The sequence below is a fragment of the Danaus plexippus genome, chromosome 24 (genome assembly GCF_018135715.1).
Source record: "Danaus plexippus chromosome 24, MEX_DaPlex, whole genome shotgun sequence".
Classification (NCBI taxonomy): Eukaryota; Metazoa; Arthropoda; class Insecta; order Lepidoptera; family Nymphalidae; genus Danaus; species Danaus plexippus.
In genome coordinates, this window is record NC_083552.1 from 1,242,990 (window position 1) to 1,262,978 (window position 19,989).

At 30.6% G+C, this 19,989-nt stretch overlaps 1 protein-coding gene across 6 annotated transcripts in view; it reads left to right on the forward strand.

Annotated features, from left to right (window-relative positions):
• Positions 1-4,724: 4,724 nt before the first annotated feature.
• LOC116775906 (filamin-A) overlaps positions 4,725-19,989 on the forward strand; it is a 53,315-nt gene continuing 38,050 nt past the window's right edge. For 2 of the 6 annotated variants that reach the window (XM_061524381.1, XM_032668940.2), the window contains exon 1: positions 4,725-4,896. The gene's annotated coding sequence lies outside the window, so the exon portion shown is untranslated. Of the gene's footprint in view, positions 4,897-4,938; positions 4,969-13,941; positions 14,094-19,989 lie in introns of those variants that run through there. The other 4 variants (XM_061524380.1, XM_032668939.2, XM_061524383.1 and 1 more) reach the window with 3 other exon arrangements.

Genomic DNA, 19,989 nt, shown 5'->3' on the forward strand with positions numbered 1-19,989 from the left:
AACATCAGGTATGCCATACGCTGAGATGCATTCAGCTGTTTGTTTATTTTAAGGCAGATGTACACTGAAGTACAAAATTTTGAGATTCATATATATATTTCCCTTTTAATAATTGTTATATATATATATATATATATATATTTCTTTATTTATTTACACTTGCTGATCTTAAGAAGTCACATAACTTCTAAGTTTTGTATAGAAAAATAATACACGGCATTGTTCTACACCGCAATTTTACTAAAATAAAAAAAACATTGAACTATAGGGAATTGTTGAAGTTGTTGTTCTATTATATTTACATACAGTAATATGTTTGTGTATTCTACTATTCTGATAAAAACTATGATAACGTTTACAGATTTTTTTTTAATAATATGGCCTTCATTCGTGCAAAGACGTGCACAGTATATTCTGAACGTTTACAATTATGAATGCATTGCCTTAATTCATACTGTCAATTTCAAGTGTCAACTTTCTTAAGACGTTGAAAAGTCGTTATCATATTTTTTGACGTCTTTTGTATTTAACCGTTTTTAATATTTACAATTAAAATTTTTAACTTAAACTAAATAGTTTTTACTTCTACGCCTGTGATGAGAATAGGGAAGAAGAGTTTAAGATAAAGTAATTTATGGAAAAAAAGTTTTTTCATTTATTTTACCCTTAGATTTAAGAATAAAAATAAGACAAGTATTATTCAATAACAAAAACTTTCAATTTAAAAAATGGACTTCACCGTTTATGGGGAAGTAAGATTGAGTAAAAAATGAATCGGTTGAAATTTTAAAAAGGTGTAAAAGTTTCAGAAGATTGTTTATTAAATCCAAGCTTACTATTAGGAACATTTAACTTAATTGATTTGTAACAATTAAAACTATCAAAGAGCTATTGAAGTTTTGATATTTGCTCTGAGGTTTGATTTTAAAATGCGCTGTTTTGGGTTGTAGACTACCAATAATGATTTTATCGGTTATATGTAGAATATATTTACACAAAAGTAAGATGAAATTTTGTGTAGAAAAATATTTTATTTGTAGGATTTAATACTTGTCATTTTGCTTTCTATCAATGTCTATAATAGACAGTTTTTAAATTAATGGATTAAAGTTTTTAGCAGCAAATATCATCAGCTTCGGTGTTTATTTTAAATAGAGCCAATTGGAATATTCGATGTTTTGCAATATCGTTTAAATCAAAATGTTTCTTATAATCGATTTTATATATTTTCGAAGTTTATTTTTGCGAGCTGGATTCCCGGATCTTCAGAGGTTATCAAAAATAGATTGTTTATTTTATTAAAATCTATATTACTTTAAAAACGGCCATTTTTGTTTTAATTAATCTTTCACATGTCATGGCTCATTTGTTTATTCCATCCTGTTTTAAGACCGAGAACATATCTCTATAATATTTATTTGTCACGAAATCTTTTATCGTGAAACACAGAATGCTAATTTACTTATAGGACGTACCATTTAAGGATTTGTTTCTATATATATATTTATCTCTAAAAGGGTTTAAATTTAGTGATGTTTTTAAGTGTGTAATATTTGTACCTATATTTTTGTAAATCTTTATTATAGTTTTCTTTTTTAACGCGTGATGCAAAAACTGGGGTGTAACTATTAGTCAGGTGCCGATGTCTGTCTGGCTGTGGCATCGTAGTTCTCAAACGGATGGACCGATTTCAATGCAGCTTTTTCATTTCTAGTTTCCTTGCGTTAGATCTAAGCCAAGTATTGTTTATGTATAGTATTAGCTCTTTTCCAATAACATTTAAGGCATTTTAACGTTAGATTACTCGATTTAGTATTTTGCACTTTTGTAATTCATTGTTAATCTTGCCCTGACGCTGCAACAACAATCGTAAATAGTAGGAATCTAACAAAGTTTATTTTGTCAGAATCTATATTTCAGCTAAATAAGATCTCAAATACATGGGACCTGCACCGTAAAGAACGACTCGTTAGTTGAAAATTTGAAATTAAAATTTTATTTGTCTTAACGCTTTATTTGTTGGCCTTCGGTCTGGCTCTTTGTCCGATTGTGTTTCCTACAGTGTTGGACTACCAGCCTACTAATTGGCATTTTGAAAGAGTAATCGATGGTGAATACCATCATACGTCAATCCATTATCGGATTTGGCAAAACAAGAGAGGCGGGGTTAAGGAAGACTATGCTTTCATGGGAAGTCTCGATATCTTCAACTCCTTCGGGATCCTTCCTTGAAGCACAATAAGTGAGGTCCTTGAGTATCACGAGTTGTATTTTTAACTATGTGTCTTTTGTGATTCTAGCTGTGTGACAAATCGTTGAGGTTCATTGATCAGCACGGTAGAAATGCTCTGAAGAATTGTTTCATGGTTTCCCATTCTGGTGGACTACTGTAAAACCCCTACTATGAACCTTGCCTATGACACGGGCCATCGTACTTTCTCCCTGGTTCTGGTATGGGAAAAATTGCCTTCTTTGGGGAGTAAGAAAGTTTCGTGCTATAGATGTGTGAATAGCACTTCTTAAATACAAATTGAGGTACTACAGCTGAGGTAGTGCTAATTTTCAGGTAAATAAAGTACATGGCTTCATCTTGGACAGCCGGTACGTTAGGTCTTGATAGTAAGGGGTCCTCTCAACCATCTGCTGCTCAACCCCAAGGAATCACCGGAAGTAACTCCACTTTACAGTATTATCGACGGATCCATGGCCTTCTGCGGGAGGCCATACTATGTACATGACATCATTTATGTTTCCCAATAGCATAGCTCTACTTTGTTAACTATAAGTTGGAGAGAACATAGATGCAAGCAAACTGTTGCGATCCTTTGTATAATTTCGTTAGAATACGACGAAGATCTATAACAAAACCACAAAGGATCGCAATACGTCTGGTTATGTGATGTTAAAAATAATTTCACTCACACCACTCTCGAATCAGAGTTAGGCTCTGAACGCATCTTCAGAGTTTATACTGATTTCTTGAACTGCCGGAGAAGGCTGTATTGTGGTTGTAATAGATTTGTCCACTTTAGAGCCGATTCTGGCGTCTGGGTATGCATAATTTAAATATAAAAAGTTGTAGGGACTGAAAAGTAGGAAATACATCATAAAATCTAATAGTTATAATCGTATTTCGTGTACTGTATGTAATCTTACTAAAAGTTAGCATTCCCATTGACCACACTTCAAACGGCGCGTTAATAGTCTTTCATTCATCAATATTTGCACATAGCAGTAACAACGTGGATTATTAAATGGGAACCGAGAAACTATTCGCATCTAAAATGACGTTACCAACATGTAATTCAATCTTTGTACCGATGCTTTTTTTGTGTCCAATGTATGACAAGCTACAGTCCCAATCAAGTTTGTATACACTCGCTTATTGTAAAGTAAGGTAAATGTGATATAAAAAACGATGCAGTGAATCCGTGTATCATCGTTTTATATTAATTGTTACTTTCGAAAACCTGGATACCTTTTTCAAAAAAGGTTTTTGACTATGGAGCCAGCACAGAAGATTTCAATGATTTCTATATACTTTTTTCTTCGCTATACATTTTCATTATGTATTAATAAATATAAATAAACGTGTGAAAACTTAAATAAAATTGAATTTCATATAAATTAATAACAATGGTACATAAAACGTTTTATAACCGACTGCTCGTTATAAGTTTTTCTCCAAACTGATTATTAAATTACAAATCAGTAAACTGGAAAGCCATATCCTTAATACGGCTAGCGTTAATGAATGGTTTAATCTGCATTGTCTCATTAAATTTTAATATATATTAGTATACTTTTTTAAGAGTGAATATTTGAAATCGTCAACCCGTCTTCAGCAAGCTTGGTTATTAATGCTCTAACCTTCTCCATGTGAGAAGAGGCATTTTCCCAGCAGTGGGCTTCGATTACCTGATAAAGATGATGATATTGATTATTATTTTAATAGATCAAATTGAGACTAAAGTTGTGACTAAAAATCCAATCAAATGTCAGGTTTCAAAATTTAGAACTATAGTTTTATATAAATATAAAAAAAATCGTCCAATTCTTAGCATTCATTAATTATAACTAAGCTAATAAATAAGTATCATTATCTTGCCTTAAATAACATTTAATAGTCTAAGAGCTAAAGCGGTGACAACGTATAATTTTTATTAGAAGTAATAACCGAAAGAATTAATATAGAAGCCGATGTCGTAAATGAAAAAAGATTTAGTTCGTAGCTATTAGCGGCTGATGGGCTTATGTAGTTCATAAATATTCTTAAGATCGGATATTTTTAAAAATGCCGGGATAATTATACATATTTTTTATATAAGTCTAGTGTTAATTAATGGAGCTCACTCACCATGGAGGTTATAATTAACGGCTTTTAGGAATTCAGCTGAATGTATATGTGCCAAAACCATTATAACATATACATATATTAGTATTAAATCGACCTTTAAAAGTAATGTGTATTGTCACGAGTTTGCAATGATTTAAGACTGTATAATTCAAGCTGAACCCCTACGATATGAATAAAATAGGACGGATTGGCTGAATTTTTTTTTTTTTATCACAATAAAGCTTTACGTTTCTGTCCAGGGTTCATCGTATTATAATTCAATGCAAGTGGGAAATGAATGCAAGATTTACGCGTTCCAAAATACATCACACTAATTTTCTCCGGAGCCATCTAAAATTTACATTAAAGCACGTGAAACATCTTTAGTCACGTATATTCCTTGGCTCCGTGCACACCCGCTTTAAAAATTGTCCTGGAATCATTAATATTTAAATTTTCATATACAGTAGGGTAGTATATTAATTTATTTGAATTTAAAATAACGTCGGATCCCGCGCCATAAACGTTCCCGCCATCGAATACTTTTTTTTTTATTAGACGTAAGTGATATCAAGATTTTATGATAACTGCCAATGTTTTGTAATTTAAGTGTGTGATTGTTTTAAAAGCAGGTAAGGTTTTTAATTTGATTATATAATTATAATAAATAACATAATAATAATTCATATTTTAAAGTGAGAACGCAAATTTCTTGGAAACGACACATACATTTGATAAATGGTTGTCGTCTGTTTAAGAAAGCAATTATTACTAAGAGACATATTAAATTGGGTTTTGAATATCGCACAAGTATATGTAAATATAGTATAGACGCCGTAGATAATGTCAACAAGTGATGTAATCGGTAGTGAAATCTCTCTATTTTCGGGTTACTGCTGTCCTAATCCGACGAAATCCGGAGCGTGATCAGTTATTATTTTTAATACGTAATCCTTACATATCGGATGTAGTAACGTTGTTACACACTTAGTCATCGTGTTTGGTGCCAAAAATCCTTAAGCTGTGCATTGAATCGTGAAAATTTTGTCGAACTGAAATCATTAAAATCTTAAGGCTAATAAAATAGCGTTATTTCCTTATTAAAAATTGGTTATGGAAAAACTCTCATCGTGATAATCAATCACAAAAATAGTTTTAGTTTTCAAATAATATTATAGCACCGAAATATTATTAAAAATATTAAATTCTATGTATGGTTTTTTTTCAATATAAAATGAATATTAAATTGAACATTGTATTTCACACATCGCCTCAAATTCAGTTCAGGAATGCTAACATCTAAATAAATGACAGCGTGACATCCAGACATACTCGCGGGAGGTGTTACATTACTGTATTAATTTGTTCTGTACTGCTGTAAGATATTAATTAATATAAAACGAGCGTTTTGTTAATACTATGAGAAACATGAACTTAAATTTTCGTATGAAAATTTAAATTATTTATCAGTTTATATATATTCTAAAGTCATTTGTACATTAATGAACAGTTGTGACTCGCGTCGACGGTCAGTCTAATGCCAATTGGGCATAAAAGGTGAAGCGCCGATACAACAAACAATTTTAATGTGATATTATATGTAATTTGCGTTAAATTATTGATATAACAATATATTTACAAATGTCATACCAGGAATATGACTTTTAAATTTGTTGTATCAAGTACATTTTAAACGTCTGTTGGACAGAAAAATATTTTTTTTTTTTTGATATCAATAAGATTATAATATATTCTATTGTAATTATTTATGTAGTTTTTCCTACAAAGCGAATCCGTGCTGGACATTTCCCTAGAAACTAAACTAAATGCGTGCTCCACTTGCAACTTGCAACTGATTAATTAATGGCGGACAAATTTTATAAATAACTTCACTTTCCAGAAATGTTATACAATTAGGAAACACTATACATTAATGATTTTAAAAAGCTTTTCTTTTTATCATGTATTAATTTATATATATTTTATTGAATATTTAGTAAAGGAGGAAAATATAATAGACCTTCATGGACACAACTGGCAATCAAAATCGCAGAGAATATTTTTATCACAGATAAAAAAATATTCAGAATTAAAAAAACTTTTTTCAGCATTTTTAAAAATGGCCATTATTTTGGTCAATATTTAAAGGTTAATTAGTACAACACTTAATAATATAAGTCAAGTATAAATAGAAAACAAAGAACTCAACGCAGGTAGTACAATCTCTCTCGGTCTATTGCATATAAGAGCACTAAATTATTCTAGACATTTATTAGTCTAGTCTAAAATGATTCACAGACATCCAGGTTTGATATTATATATAAAATTATAGTATTATAAGGGTGTTAATATAAAATATACCACAGATATCTATAATAACTTAATTTCAAAACGAATACGTTTGTTGTAATTGAAAATTTAATTAGCTCGAAAAATTAAATGGTGTTTATTATCAATTTAATTATTTATTATTTTTAAGTAGTGTAAGTAAGGAATTAATTTATGTAATGACAGATATCATCGTCAGTTTAGTTTGTTAGCAAATAGGTTTCTTTAAATCTCTACCAGAAGTGTTCGTTTTGTCAAAATGTATCACGTTACACGGCCATGTTATAAATCTATAAATACAACGTCAGCCATTTTAATTAACGATACAAAATAACGTTATTTTTAAGTTCGTTGTAATCCGGGACGTTATGGAAAGTTGTCTTATGTGAAAATAGATTATATTATAGATTTGATAAGGACTCGTTTTGTCTGAATTTCATTTAAAAAAATTTGAAGAGTTTATACTAGATTAGTCTTCGATATGTTTAAATCTAGGCTACGTTTCGTTTCATTTTAATTATTCGGAAATATAATCCAGAGACAATTACTCAAGTTCCGTTTCGTCCGGTCTCAATCGTGACTTAAGCAAAGTAGTTTAACGTACGGTATAACCTTCCATAATGTAATTTCAAATTTAATTCCTAAAACAAACATAATTTTATTTCGACGATTAATTAAATTAAAATCACATAATCATTGTAGTCTTAATTTTTATTTAAAAGGTGATACATAGAAATGTCAAATAGGTTAAAATTTCGTTAGTCATTTAAATATTCTATTCTAAAAATGTTAAAACCGAATAATAACTTTCTTTTGCCGAATACAATTGTTAACTCTTAACAAATAATCTGTATTCTTCTCAAATATCAGTTTAGAAGTTTTTATACTTAATGATTTCTTCTCAAAATGCCTCAATTCCCCCATCAAGTTGCTTAGTAGTTACTTGCAAATTTTTTGTATTAAAATTTAAAATTGAATTTTAATTAAATTTAATATATATGGGTAAGCACTTTTAGGGATCTATCAAATTTATACCGCGTTGTGAAACCATGGAATGCTAAGAAGCTTCGACTCAGTGTGTTAAAAAAATGATAGGATATTTCTTTGTATTTTATCGTTGGTGCAGACTTCTTTCCGCATACGAATACGTCGCGATACTCTCTATCGTCAAAGTGGTTGAGCCAAGCTTCTGTATTCTGAAAGAAGTACAAAGTAAGAACTGCCTCATTATCTTCTGTGGATAAGCCTGATGGTATTAGCATTTAGCTCAAAGAAAAAAGCAACCCTGTTCGCTCAACTTCTTGCTTAAAATTCACGTCTTAACTTAAAGCGAGTATACTTCCTAAATCTTTGTTGTTTGCCAGCCTGCTACCTCGACCTAAAAAAGGTAATATGCTGGCCAAACCATACGATTTCAATTATGTTCCTCTGTAATCTGCCAGATTATGAACCGGTATTGAACGGACATCTCCTGGCATACCTAGAAGATAAGAAACTTGTTAGTGATCGACGACACTGAATTTGCCGATACGGTCATCCCCTGGTTTACCTCATTGGTGCTGGTACTTACAGTAGAACTTACGATCCACATTTATGGGAGAAGGTTCAAGAAAAAAATTGTTGGAGCACTCGCATTGTCTCGAAAGCTTTCGACAGGGTTTACTGCGATAGGCTTGTTGGTAAATTTTCTAGCTATGGTATTTATTGCAGTCTGATTTTTTTGCTTCTGACTTTAAGGTGCACAAACGGTCAAGAAAAACCAAGTTTATATTTAAAACAATTATCTGGCGACGAAAATTTGTGCTAAACATACATAATTTTTTTTTTTTAATTTGGTGATAACATAGTTGTGGGACGTAATTGCTAACTAGAACTTAAGGCTTATGGAATTATATTGTTCGTTTTACTATACTATCAACATAATTTAAGCTTTTCTTCAATATAGTCGTGAGTGCGAAAAATATTTTTTACTTTATTTGTTTCCAGCAACACGCCTCGGTTAACAAAATAAATGATTAAGTTGGCACTGATTTGCGACAATGAATAAATGTATCATCAGTACGCTAATATTATTTGAGATTTTAATGTGAACATTTATTATATGAATTAGATCTGGAATATTTGGTTATAAAACCCAGATTACACTGGTACAATAAATAACCATTCAAAATAATAAATCAAAACACACAAAGATTATTAAAATCTGTACAGTAGCTTCTATTCATTATTCGTAAGAGTTGGTCTTTTTATTATTTGCGATGTTGAATAGTATTTTTTTTTAACAATAAGGTCAATAGACCCAAAACAAACATCTCTGATAATTATAACATATCTTAAATTGTTTAAGTTAACACATATAAGAATAATATAAATGACATATATATTCAAATATAATCCAATAATATATCCAAAATAAAATAAAAAGATCTAAGACTTTCTCGAGTATCCATCCACATAAAACCGATATTTTTCGGATATTATTACGCGTACTTTATTATTCGTCTCGTCTGCCCGTGATCACGGTTGCTGTAAACTAACGGAAACTTCGGGTGTATGTAGTTTTTTAAAATAATAAAATTATCGTAGTATAATTCGAAAAATATTGGTTTTATTTAAAAATAAAATAGTTTAGTTTGACCGGCAATCGGGCATTGAGCACTAACGCTTGAGGGACAGCGTTTCTCATTTAAGAGCACGTGTCAGTTGTCACAAATAAGTTAGATCACGAGATTTATGTTTATATATATATACATAAATATATTACATATATATATGAAAATTTTTATATATACACCACTCATTACCTTTCTTTTATGTATTTAAATAAATCTTTTTAATTTACGTGGACTCTAAATAGATTTTATGTCTGAGTATTTATATATAGCGACGCTATTGTTTGATGTCGAAACGATAAAATAGAAAAGAAACTGTTTTCAAAAACACATTATCTTGTTCGGTGACACTGAAGTATTTTATTTTGTAGACGTTCCAATGAGAATAAAACTTGTGAATATTTGTAAAAAAAATTGAGACATAACCTCTTAGCATCAATGAATTCACCGTACGGGTGTCGAGTCCATCGCGTTGCAGGGAGAGGAGCTTCAATAGTGTCTGGGACTTGCAACCCAGGTGTAGTTTTAAAGAGCCCCTATCTGACGCGCATTAAACGCTCACCTCCACCGTTCAAGCTCCACTCTCTACCTAACCAAATTTAAAATGAACATAATAGGACTGTCTTCGACGCACGTTCCAAGAAGGAATTGATATTAGTTCTGGACAGGCCCAAGTGTTTTAGTAGGTTGTAGGGAGATCTAGTCGTTATACCTCTCGCTACCACTTCTAACGTGTACAAATCCACGACGAACCTATTTCTAATGAGTTCGTTAGTGAGCTCTTAATATTTATTGAATTCGATAGTATGGTCTTTGGGAACTTGGTTTCCCAAAGAACCGTAAGCTCTATTGTCACATCGCGCTTTAAAATTCGCGATTACATAAATATGTCTGTTCTGGGCGCCGACACACAAATATTCTCTGGGTTTTTGTATATTTTCTCATATGTATCCATCATTATAGTCTTATCTGAAGCCGCTTTAAACCAATGATGAATCAGCCGAAAAGGGTTTTATTAAAATCATAGACGAAGACAGGCCAATTTAAAAGTGAAGTTGGGCAATTATCGTAGATCCAAGCTTTTTTAACGTTACTGATCTGTTGGCTATCTACCTTGTTGAGATCGTTTAAAAAGCTATCTACTATTCCTTCTAAAGATGGTGTACGAGTACGTATATATTATCAATCTTTACGACCGAGAAATTTAAATGGTGCATTTTCTGTAAGCGTAGAAACGAATTGACCGCCTAACTATAATCCCGGATCGCATGAGATATATCTTGTAATCCGCCTACCGAGACACAGACAGTGACATTTACTTGGTTTTGTCCTCAATCCATCCGTCCACTCACAGAATTTATGCACTTCATTTAATAGTACTTGACAGTGTTTGGGATTACGTGTCAGTATTGCGAGATCGTGAGCGAAGGCTAAAACGGATTCTGTCTATTCTTTTTTTAACATGAACCGATACCCGCATTTCTTCTCGGTGCTGATTAGTTTATCTACTAACATATTAATTACAATATTAAATACTACTGGAGATAACCAGCAAAACTTTGAAATAGTCCTACATTGCAACTCAAAGTTTTTGAAGAGCCTTCTTTAGTTATTATAGATAACTTTAATTTTGAGTAATATGACGCGATCATACCACTAACTAACGGTAGAAAGTTGTAACATCTTAGCGCAAATAGCATTAATTCATGTTGTATCGACCCGAACGCGTTCTAAGTCTATCCAACAAACTATAATTTGCCTCCAACTTTTCCTAACCTCTTTTAAACTCTCCGACAGCAAAGTATTGTGTTCTAGGCTTACAGCAACCCGCCGTAAAAACCCTTTCTGGTGATTTGGCCTAAAATACCTGTTGCTGAGCATGAATCGCGTCATTCTCGTTTGTAGAACTCTGAAAAAGATTCTAGATATAGTATTTGTTAAGGCTATCGGTCTAGTTTCTTATACTTAATTTTTCATATAGAATTTTCTAGATGTTACGTTTTCAATTATTCCAGACGACTTTGATGTGAATATCCAGATGTTGAGATTTTATAGCGGCATGACATTTGTTACATTTTAACGTTATATAGAACGTGAATCGATCATAAAATTAAAATTATTACATTATGTGTGAAGAAAAATTATATGTAATATCCTCTTCCGTCGCAGAAAACTTCGCAAGTAATTAAAACGAGAACATTATTAATTTGTTTGCTGACGCTGAATTTGTATATAGACTAGGGATGTATTACACTTCACAATTCTCTAAATAAAACAGATAAAGAATGAATTTACATTAACGTGTTGTAAATATAGATTAGAAGGATCTCCAGCCATGAGACGGCTACGCAAAAATAACCGAATAGATCATTAATTTTTTTTTATAGATTTATTGTATAATATTTATGTCACGAAAAATTTTAACAATGACATCAGAAAATTTTATGGAAAAGGTAGCAAGCAGTATTGAAATTTTTGCGATCTTAATACTACAAAACAATGTTATCTTTCAGATTTCTTTATTATCAGAAATATTGGAATAACCATTGATTTATTCAGTTTGAAGTAAGAAAAAACAGTTTTTTTTTACTCTAAATAACATCTACACTGGCGTGTATAATTCTTTCATCTAGATATAATACCTTAGATCTAGCTTTACTATGAAATAAATTTAATTTGAAAAAACCGCAATATTAGAACTTTTTGCTTTTGAGTAAAATATTTTTATATTTCAGGGGCCGTAGTATATCTATATCTTGTGATGACATATACAGTACACGAATTATTTCATACTATTAAAATAGACTAGTTTTTAATCAGAGTTTAGTTCTGATTTAGTTCAAAATATAATAAATAATAGCAGAGACGAAACCTCTTAGCATTCAAAGGATTCAGCGTGCGGGTGCTGGGTCCATCGCGTTGCACGGAGAGGAGTTTTAACAGTGCCTGGGAGTTGCGATCCAGGCGTAGGTTTCAGGGGCTACTATCTAACGCGCGTTAAATGCCCACTTCCACCGTCCAAGCTTCGCTCTCTAACTAACCAAATTTACAACAAACCTACTAGGGCTGTCTTCGACGCACCTTCCAAGAATGAATTGATATTAGTTCTTGACAAATCTTTTAGTAGGTTATAGAGAGATTTGGCTGTTATACCTCTCGCTCCTACTTTTACCGTGTACAAATTTACAACGAACCCAATCTTAGTGTGTTCGTTAGTTAGCTCGTAAAACTTATTGACCTCGATTGTATGGTCTTTAGGGATCTTGCTTTCCCATGGAACCGTGAGCTCTATTATCGCAACGCGCTTTAATATTCGCGAATATAAAAATTTGTCTGGTCTGGACGTCAACGCACAAATATCCCCTGGGATTACATATTGCTTCTCATACGTATCCATCATTATAGTGCAATCAGAAGCCGCTTTAATGATAGAGTAAGGCTTGACGTTAAATTTTGTAGTCCTAGTGCCTTCTCTCACAAAACCTATTATATTATAAATCGTATAGTGAACCGATAAATAATAGTTTTATTTAACCTGTACTTTTAATTTGACCATTTTAATATCGAAATTGTATTTAATAACTAATAAAAAAGACAAACTATAAGTTTTATTTGATAAAATTATACGTAATTTACTGATGTATTGATTAAATCATTACTTTACATTATATTATTACATAAAACATTAGACTCGCAGACCAGAAGCAGCGTTTGTATACATTACTGAGATTCATCGGACGGTAATTTCCGTATTAATAATATTTACGTTTTGTATTATCAAATAAGCTTTGATTCGATGTTTAAAATGTTATGTAGCTGCTAATTTAACGTTATTTATATTTCCAAAAAGGTTTAATAGTTATGGCTAAAGAAGAATGTATTTAAATAATATGTTGCGAAATTTTTTAAGACTTTTAAGCCACTCAATAGGTTTGATTAAAGTAGTTTTTATATGATGTGTTATAATTTTTTTTTTGCAACGGCTGCGTTCAACAACAAAGGTTTCTATTCTGTATGTTTGATTGTATATGTGTGTCTCTGTTTATGATTTTTTTATTACAAAAAAGCAGACAAATCGTCTCACGGAAAGTATTCCATAAATATTTGTTGCTTTTCATAAACATTCTTCTCTGAGGAGGATGAGTTTTCTTAGTAATTTTTGTTCTGTTTACATTTTGTTTATGAGTACTTAAGAATTGCCACGGACAATATACTTTTAGTGGTTGTAAGTGTAAACGAGTTTTTAATAATACAACATTTCTTACATATTAATTCATCTTATTACGGAATGAATTTAAATTATCGCGGACATCATATTTTTGGATACATTAAGCAACACCCGGTAAGCGCTAATTGTTATCGTGATCTTACAGAAGATAATTTTGGTTAATATGGCTTATAAGAATATTTTGATATATTAAAGAAGAAACAAAGTCAGAGAAAAATCTTACATGTACGACTAATATTCATTCTATTCAATTATTCACATAGATTAATGCATTTATCTCTATATATATTATAAATCATGGACATAGCTGTAAAATATAAAAAATAATAATCGTTAATAATTATAATTTAATATATCTATGGGCGGTATCGATGACACAAATCCCTTTTTGACCCCATAAAGTTTATGTTAACATGGAATTTTCATTACGATTTCAGCTGTATTTATAGAGCCGACGAATTTCCTCACGACGGCAAACATCCGATATTTTAAACCTTTATTACTTGTACGAACGCGAACACGTTTAATTCTGACTTTACTTGCTGTGTACAGATAATAAAAAAGTGTCAGTGTATCAATTAAAAACGCGGTGAGTTCGATTTATTTAAATTTCCGTGACTTTTAGTTTTTTTTTTTTAATTTATTTTATGACAAAATACCTACTGGCCAGTATAAAAATATTTTTTTTATTACATAGTTTTAAGTGAATACATGTTTGAAAATAAAAAATAGAAAATAAAAGAACAAATTAAAACAAGTATATATCATTGCCTCGAAATTTAATTCGTAATGTGATAGCTTTTTAAGTTGTCTGTCTACTAATATAGCTTCGGATCGGTCACTTGTGTCTTCGTAATTATAATGTTTTGATACATTTATTTTTAAATACAGAACGTATAATTAATTTCACTGTATAAATTAATTATAACAAACAAATTTTTGCTTCGTGACAAAATATACTTTAATATTTTCTTATAAATATTATTCAAATATATATAATTTTTAGGTTCTGCTTAAAGAAAAAAATATTAAGGTTAAATTTGAAATGATGTTGGCTGTCTGTCACAACATATCGTGTTACAGAAGCTCATTGTTGAACTTTTATTTTTAAGCCTGTCAACAATTTTTCTATATGCAAATGGCGTCTGAGATATCTTTAAATTTGTTGACTTAGAATAAAAATATATAATTGTTTGAATAATAACATATTAAATATAGAGCTACATTATGATATACCACTGAAATTACACTTTTTTAATAGTATTTTATTATAATTTTACAAATTTTCTTCCTCTTATAGTTCTGAATTAAGATCAGAAAGGAATCCAACATATGCAAACGGCAACAACGTATATGTCATTTAACTTCAAGTAAAATATAATTGTTATGCATGCATTTTAGCCAATATCGCATTTTGATCACAATGTTACAATGTTGTAAAGTGTTATTAAAATCTGTTAAGTAGTTTTAGAGTGAATGAGGATCAAACATCTATACGTTCTCACAATTTTTCGTGTTTATTACATTGGTAGGTTTTCATGCTGATATTTTCGAGTCATATCTATATATGACAAATTTTATACATATTTTATGTGGAATAACAATTATTTAATTTCTAGTGGTTCTATTTGAATGAAAACATTCAAAATTTTCCTCTCAGTTTCCCGCTAATTCTTCGTTGGTGTATAATTTGTAAGAAAGTATAAGTTAAATTTAGTAATGAGATTAAAAATATTTCTAAAGTCGTTTCCGAATTCATTCGTATCTTATCACAGCGCTCTGGTTACTTTCAAGTGATCATGTTTATGACATTATAGGTAAAAAAAAAACAGTACGTATTAGATTATTATTAAATATTTCGAAGTAAAAAAAAACATAAATCCTAACACATTTTATTCCTGAAGTCAATAGATTTGCTAGCGATGATAAAATATATAAAAATTGTGCTAAGTTAAGGAGATATAATGAAATCGCGGGCCTTAGTTCTAGCGGTAACAATACTATGGCAATGATTTTTTAAAAACGCGTTTAACATTACTAAATCTGTCAACAAACTAAACTGGACTCTATAGTAAAGATTAAAGGTTTAAATTATTTATTATTAAATGCAGGCGAGGGACACGTTCACTGTAAAACTATTTCTCTCGTAAGAGAGATATTCAGATCGCTTTGGTTAACTACTATGATGTAAGCAGATAAATGAATAAATGTAATATGTGTAACGAAAACTCCTTTCCCAAATAAACCTTTATGAAACCTTGACCTGAAGGTCGCGAGGTCGTCCTTGTTCCTCATCGAGGGTATTCCACATGGCCTTGTTTCAAGGATAGACCCTGAATGAGGCCGATCAAGTTCATGAGGGCCGCGAGATTTAGGGCAGTCTTCGTTCTCGTTTCACAAGGATACCGACCGGGGTTGTAACCTCGTTTGTTCAAGCTAACCTCACCTTGAACTCCGAAGATAGCGTTACCGATTCCCCCTGACTACGAACGAACCTCTTTTGGTTTATTTTAATTTCATCTTTTTTTTTTAATTATATTATATCTTGAGATATTTTCACATGACATTTATAGAACATAATTCTTGTTTGTCATTGTTCTAAGAAAATTAATTTTAATTCATCTTGAGATAAAAAGGAAATAGTCACATATGGTCTTGTTGGAGTAGAGACAAAGCCGACATATCATTTTACAGTTAAATTGTAAGCATATATCTAGTATTAAATTTAGTAATAAATAAGCTAACGTAAACATGTCTTCAAATTTATCTCAAGAAGATCTATTATCTAATTTAGAATCAGATACGAGTATATAACATAATGAAAGTAATACGTAATATACAATTAATATTAAACAGAGAAAAATAATCGTGATATCAGGAATTATTCTCACAATAAGTTAATTACTTCGAGATTGTCAATCAAAAGACATCACGGGCGGGCGGTGCGCCAGGACACCTGCTGTCACACATCACCGAATGACTTTAGGAATCCGTTGGTAAATACAAAAACCTCATTATAAATATATAATATAATAAAATATCATATTGTTAGAGGGGATTCTTTTTAAAGAAAAATTTTATTCTAAGTTTTTTTTTAATGGTAGAAAAAAGTTTGTATAATCTGTATTTAGTCTGATAATCGTTCGATTTATGAAATAATCAGATTAAAAATAACTATGTGTTATTAGAATAAAATTACTAATAAAAGGTATGAAGATGTGTTATTAACATTATGACTATAATTTATTATACTTTATATTAAAAAAAAGGGTTACAAAAATATTACAATGGAAAAAAGTGACAAAGCTTTATATTGAATTTAAAAAGTCTATTAACTATAAAACTAAAGCAACGGAACCTAAAATAATTAACATTATAAACACACTTGACAAAATTTCAGATATAATTCTAATCGTATATGACGTCAGAGAAGTTTTATTGCAAAGAAATTTATTTTTAAACTATTAAACGGTGTTTACTTTAACACAATTTATATTCTAGTATAAATTGTTTAAAAAAACGTATGGATCGATGCAATCGCCTTCGGATAATCGATTGCTTTAAAAAAAAACTTATTATAGTCTATTATAGCATACTTAAAATTTTAGAAATAACATTGAAACAAATTAACAGTATTTTATATATTTGAGACGCCATTTTGAAATGTGAAAATGTTAAATTTTATTTCATTCCAATGTAATCCTCCCGTAATTTGTATAAATAACAATCTTGAGAGACTGTTAACATTAATTGTAATGTCAATTAACCCGCCATTTTAACTGATGCCATTTTTCTTTGACAGTACAAGTTAGAGCGTATTTTTTTGTTTAAAAGCGTATTATCGCTCTTCTGTTGTATGGTCTTAAAATATATCAAATAGTTTTATAAAATTTTAAATATGGTGTTAAAATATGCTTAGAGCACAATTTGAACCTAATATTGTTTCATTTAATGTTTACTGGGATTAGTATTAATTTAAAGTTTAAGGTTTTTATTTAATTTATTTAAAAAAAAAATATCCGATTCTTCAACCATCTCATTTAAATTGAATTAAAAATGTCCTAATACGTTAATTTTATTATAATATACATATATGTAGATTAAAAAGGTATTCAATGATTTTAATATTGTACATAAACGAGTTTTTAGTCATCTTGCGGTGGTTGTTAGTGGTATTTATGTTTATGAAGTAGAAATTAATTATATTAGTAGTTATAGTTATAATATTAACTTATAATTAATAGACTGAAATCTATAGTTGTATGTCATTTTTTATCTGTATTTATTTAATGTTTTACTTGACTCAACAAATTTACTTTGTATTCTATGTTTTTTGAGCATGTTTTTTAAAAAAATTAAACATTATAAGGTATTTACGGCCAGTTAGTTATACTGGTGCGGTCTTATTTTACCTACTAGGAGTTTGTAATACGATACGGAGCGTGGCTAGTTTTTCATTCCTCATGGACGGAGAATCATGAATAAAAAAAACTTATGGTATCTGAACTTGTGGTAACTGTTCACTTCGACCATAAGGAAGTAATGAAGAGTATATTTTTCAAATAGTATCGAAACGAACTTTTTATATATATATTTTTTAAATAAGTAAGAAATTATCTTCATATTTAGTATCCCGAGTTGTTTTAATTATTTGATCGCATAATGTTTTAATTTAAAGAATTCTGCCGACATTTGCCCGACGTTTGTGTTTTATGAAATATTTTAACATAAAATTGCATATATTTTTTTAGGTTACAGATATTTTTGTTATAATTTTAGTTGTTTCGGTATTTTCACGAATCTTTAAATCCATTGTCTAGCTACTATAAATATAAACCAGGTTAACAACGCTATAAGAATGTCATCTAAAGACGTAACACGGGAAGCGCGGTTTTGTAATCAATTTATAATTAAATGTTGCACCATTAAAATATTAATAATAATGTTACATGGCAACACTATATTTTTTTTAAATATAGAATATCTAAGCTTTATACAATGTTTCTTAATACTCCTTGGTATTCCTAACAATTTCAAGGGCATCGCTAAAATGTTTACGTTATGTCGGTATTTCAGTTTTATGAGAGATTTTAAATTTGCTTACCCGTCTACAGCTGGATAAATTATTAATATTATTTTGTATCTTCATTAGTCGGTCTAGGAATGTGTATTTTTATGTTTTTTTATCGGTATTGTCTATAACTTTCTGTTACTAAACTTATTATAAAATTAAATACTTTTTTTTAGCTTTTTTTTTGTCACGTTCAATCATAATATGGTGTAATAAATTTATTGTTTAACACTAGCACTATCTCAACGTTCAAACAGATGATGAAATGTGAATAATTATAAAGGCGTTAGTTAAATATCTAGTACAAAAATAAATACTGTACAAATTTTACCTTTTATTTTATTTAATGATGATTTAATTGTTATTTATTATAATTTATGTTAAATAAAAAACAATCCACGGCGTGTGATAAAAAACGTGTATTAATAACCGAAAACCTTACTTTCATTTCACTACTATTACGAGTACGATGAAAACCATTCTGCAGATCATGGATGAGTTGTTCTGATCTTCTGACTAATACTAAAGCTGGCTCCAGAGAAAAGAAGCGTAACTCTGGCGATCCATCCGAATTTAATGATTTTTAGTGCCCCACTATACACGTTCCAGGTGGGCGGAAGGCCTAATGTGAGGTAATAGCAACTCAGAGTGCACCAGACAATGATTAGATGACTCTAATGAGGCATCGACTAATAACTGGTAATCACTTGGGGGTGAAGTCAGATGAAGGTACGCCTTAGAAGGATTATGTTCATTTAGGTCTGAGGTCCTGGTGAACTCTGAACTGATCAGTGAGATCATAGACCACGGCAAAGTTACAAACAGTTCATCCAGCGTAGTCTATGGTACATGATCGTAGCTAATTACGGTCTCATGTCACAAAACTGAAAAACCTTTAGCCTCATGAACGTGTCCAAACAAATTATCGACTTCAGTTCTTCAATATAAGACCTGTATGTTTAGCACGAGCTTGCGCTCTCACAACCACCGAAGAGTTCCCTGTTGTTAAGCAAACTATAGACAAAGGTAGATACTTCTTCACTCACCAAATTCTACTAGCGACCAGGGAGTAGACATGTCCCTTCTTTCCAAATTGTATCGGGGTTGACAGCATAGCCTGGAGTACATAACCTGGTTCTTGGCAGAAGTTTGTGTTCAATCCTATACCCGGAGCAAATAAGGTCTGAATGATGAATGAGGGATGATATTTCGGTTTATAATAAATATTCTCTTTGTATTACAGAAGTCCACATTAAAAGTGGAAGAGATCCCACTGTATGGACCAATTTTAGTCTTCTGTCATTTATGAATCCGCCTTCATTTTTATAAAAATACATAGTTCATAATCTCGATGGAGCCAGCTCCCGCGCGGTGAACCCATGGAATGCTACGAGTTTCGTCTCCTTTGATATTT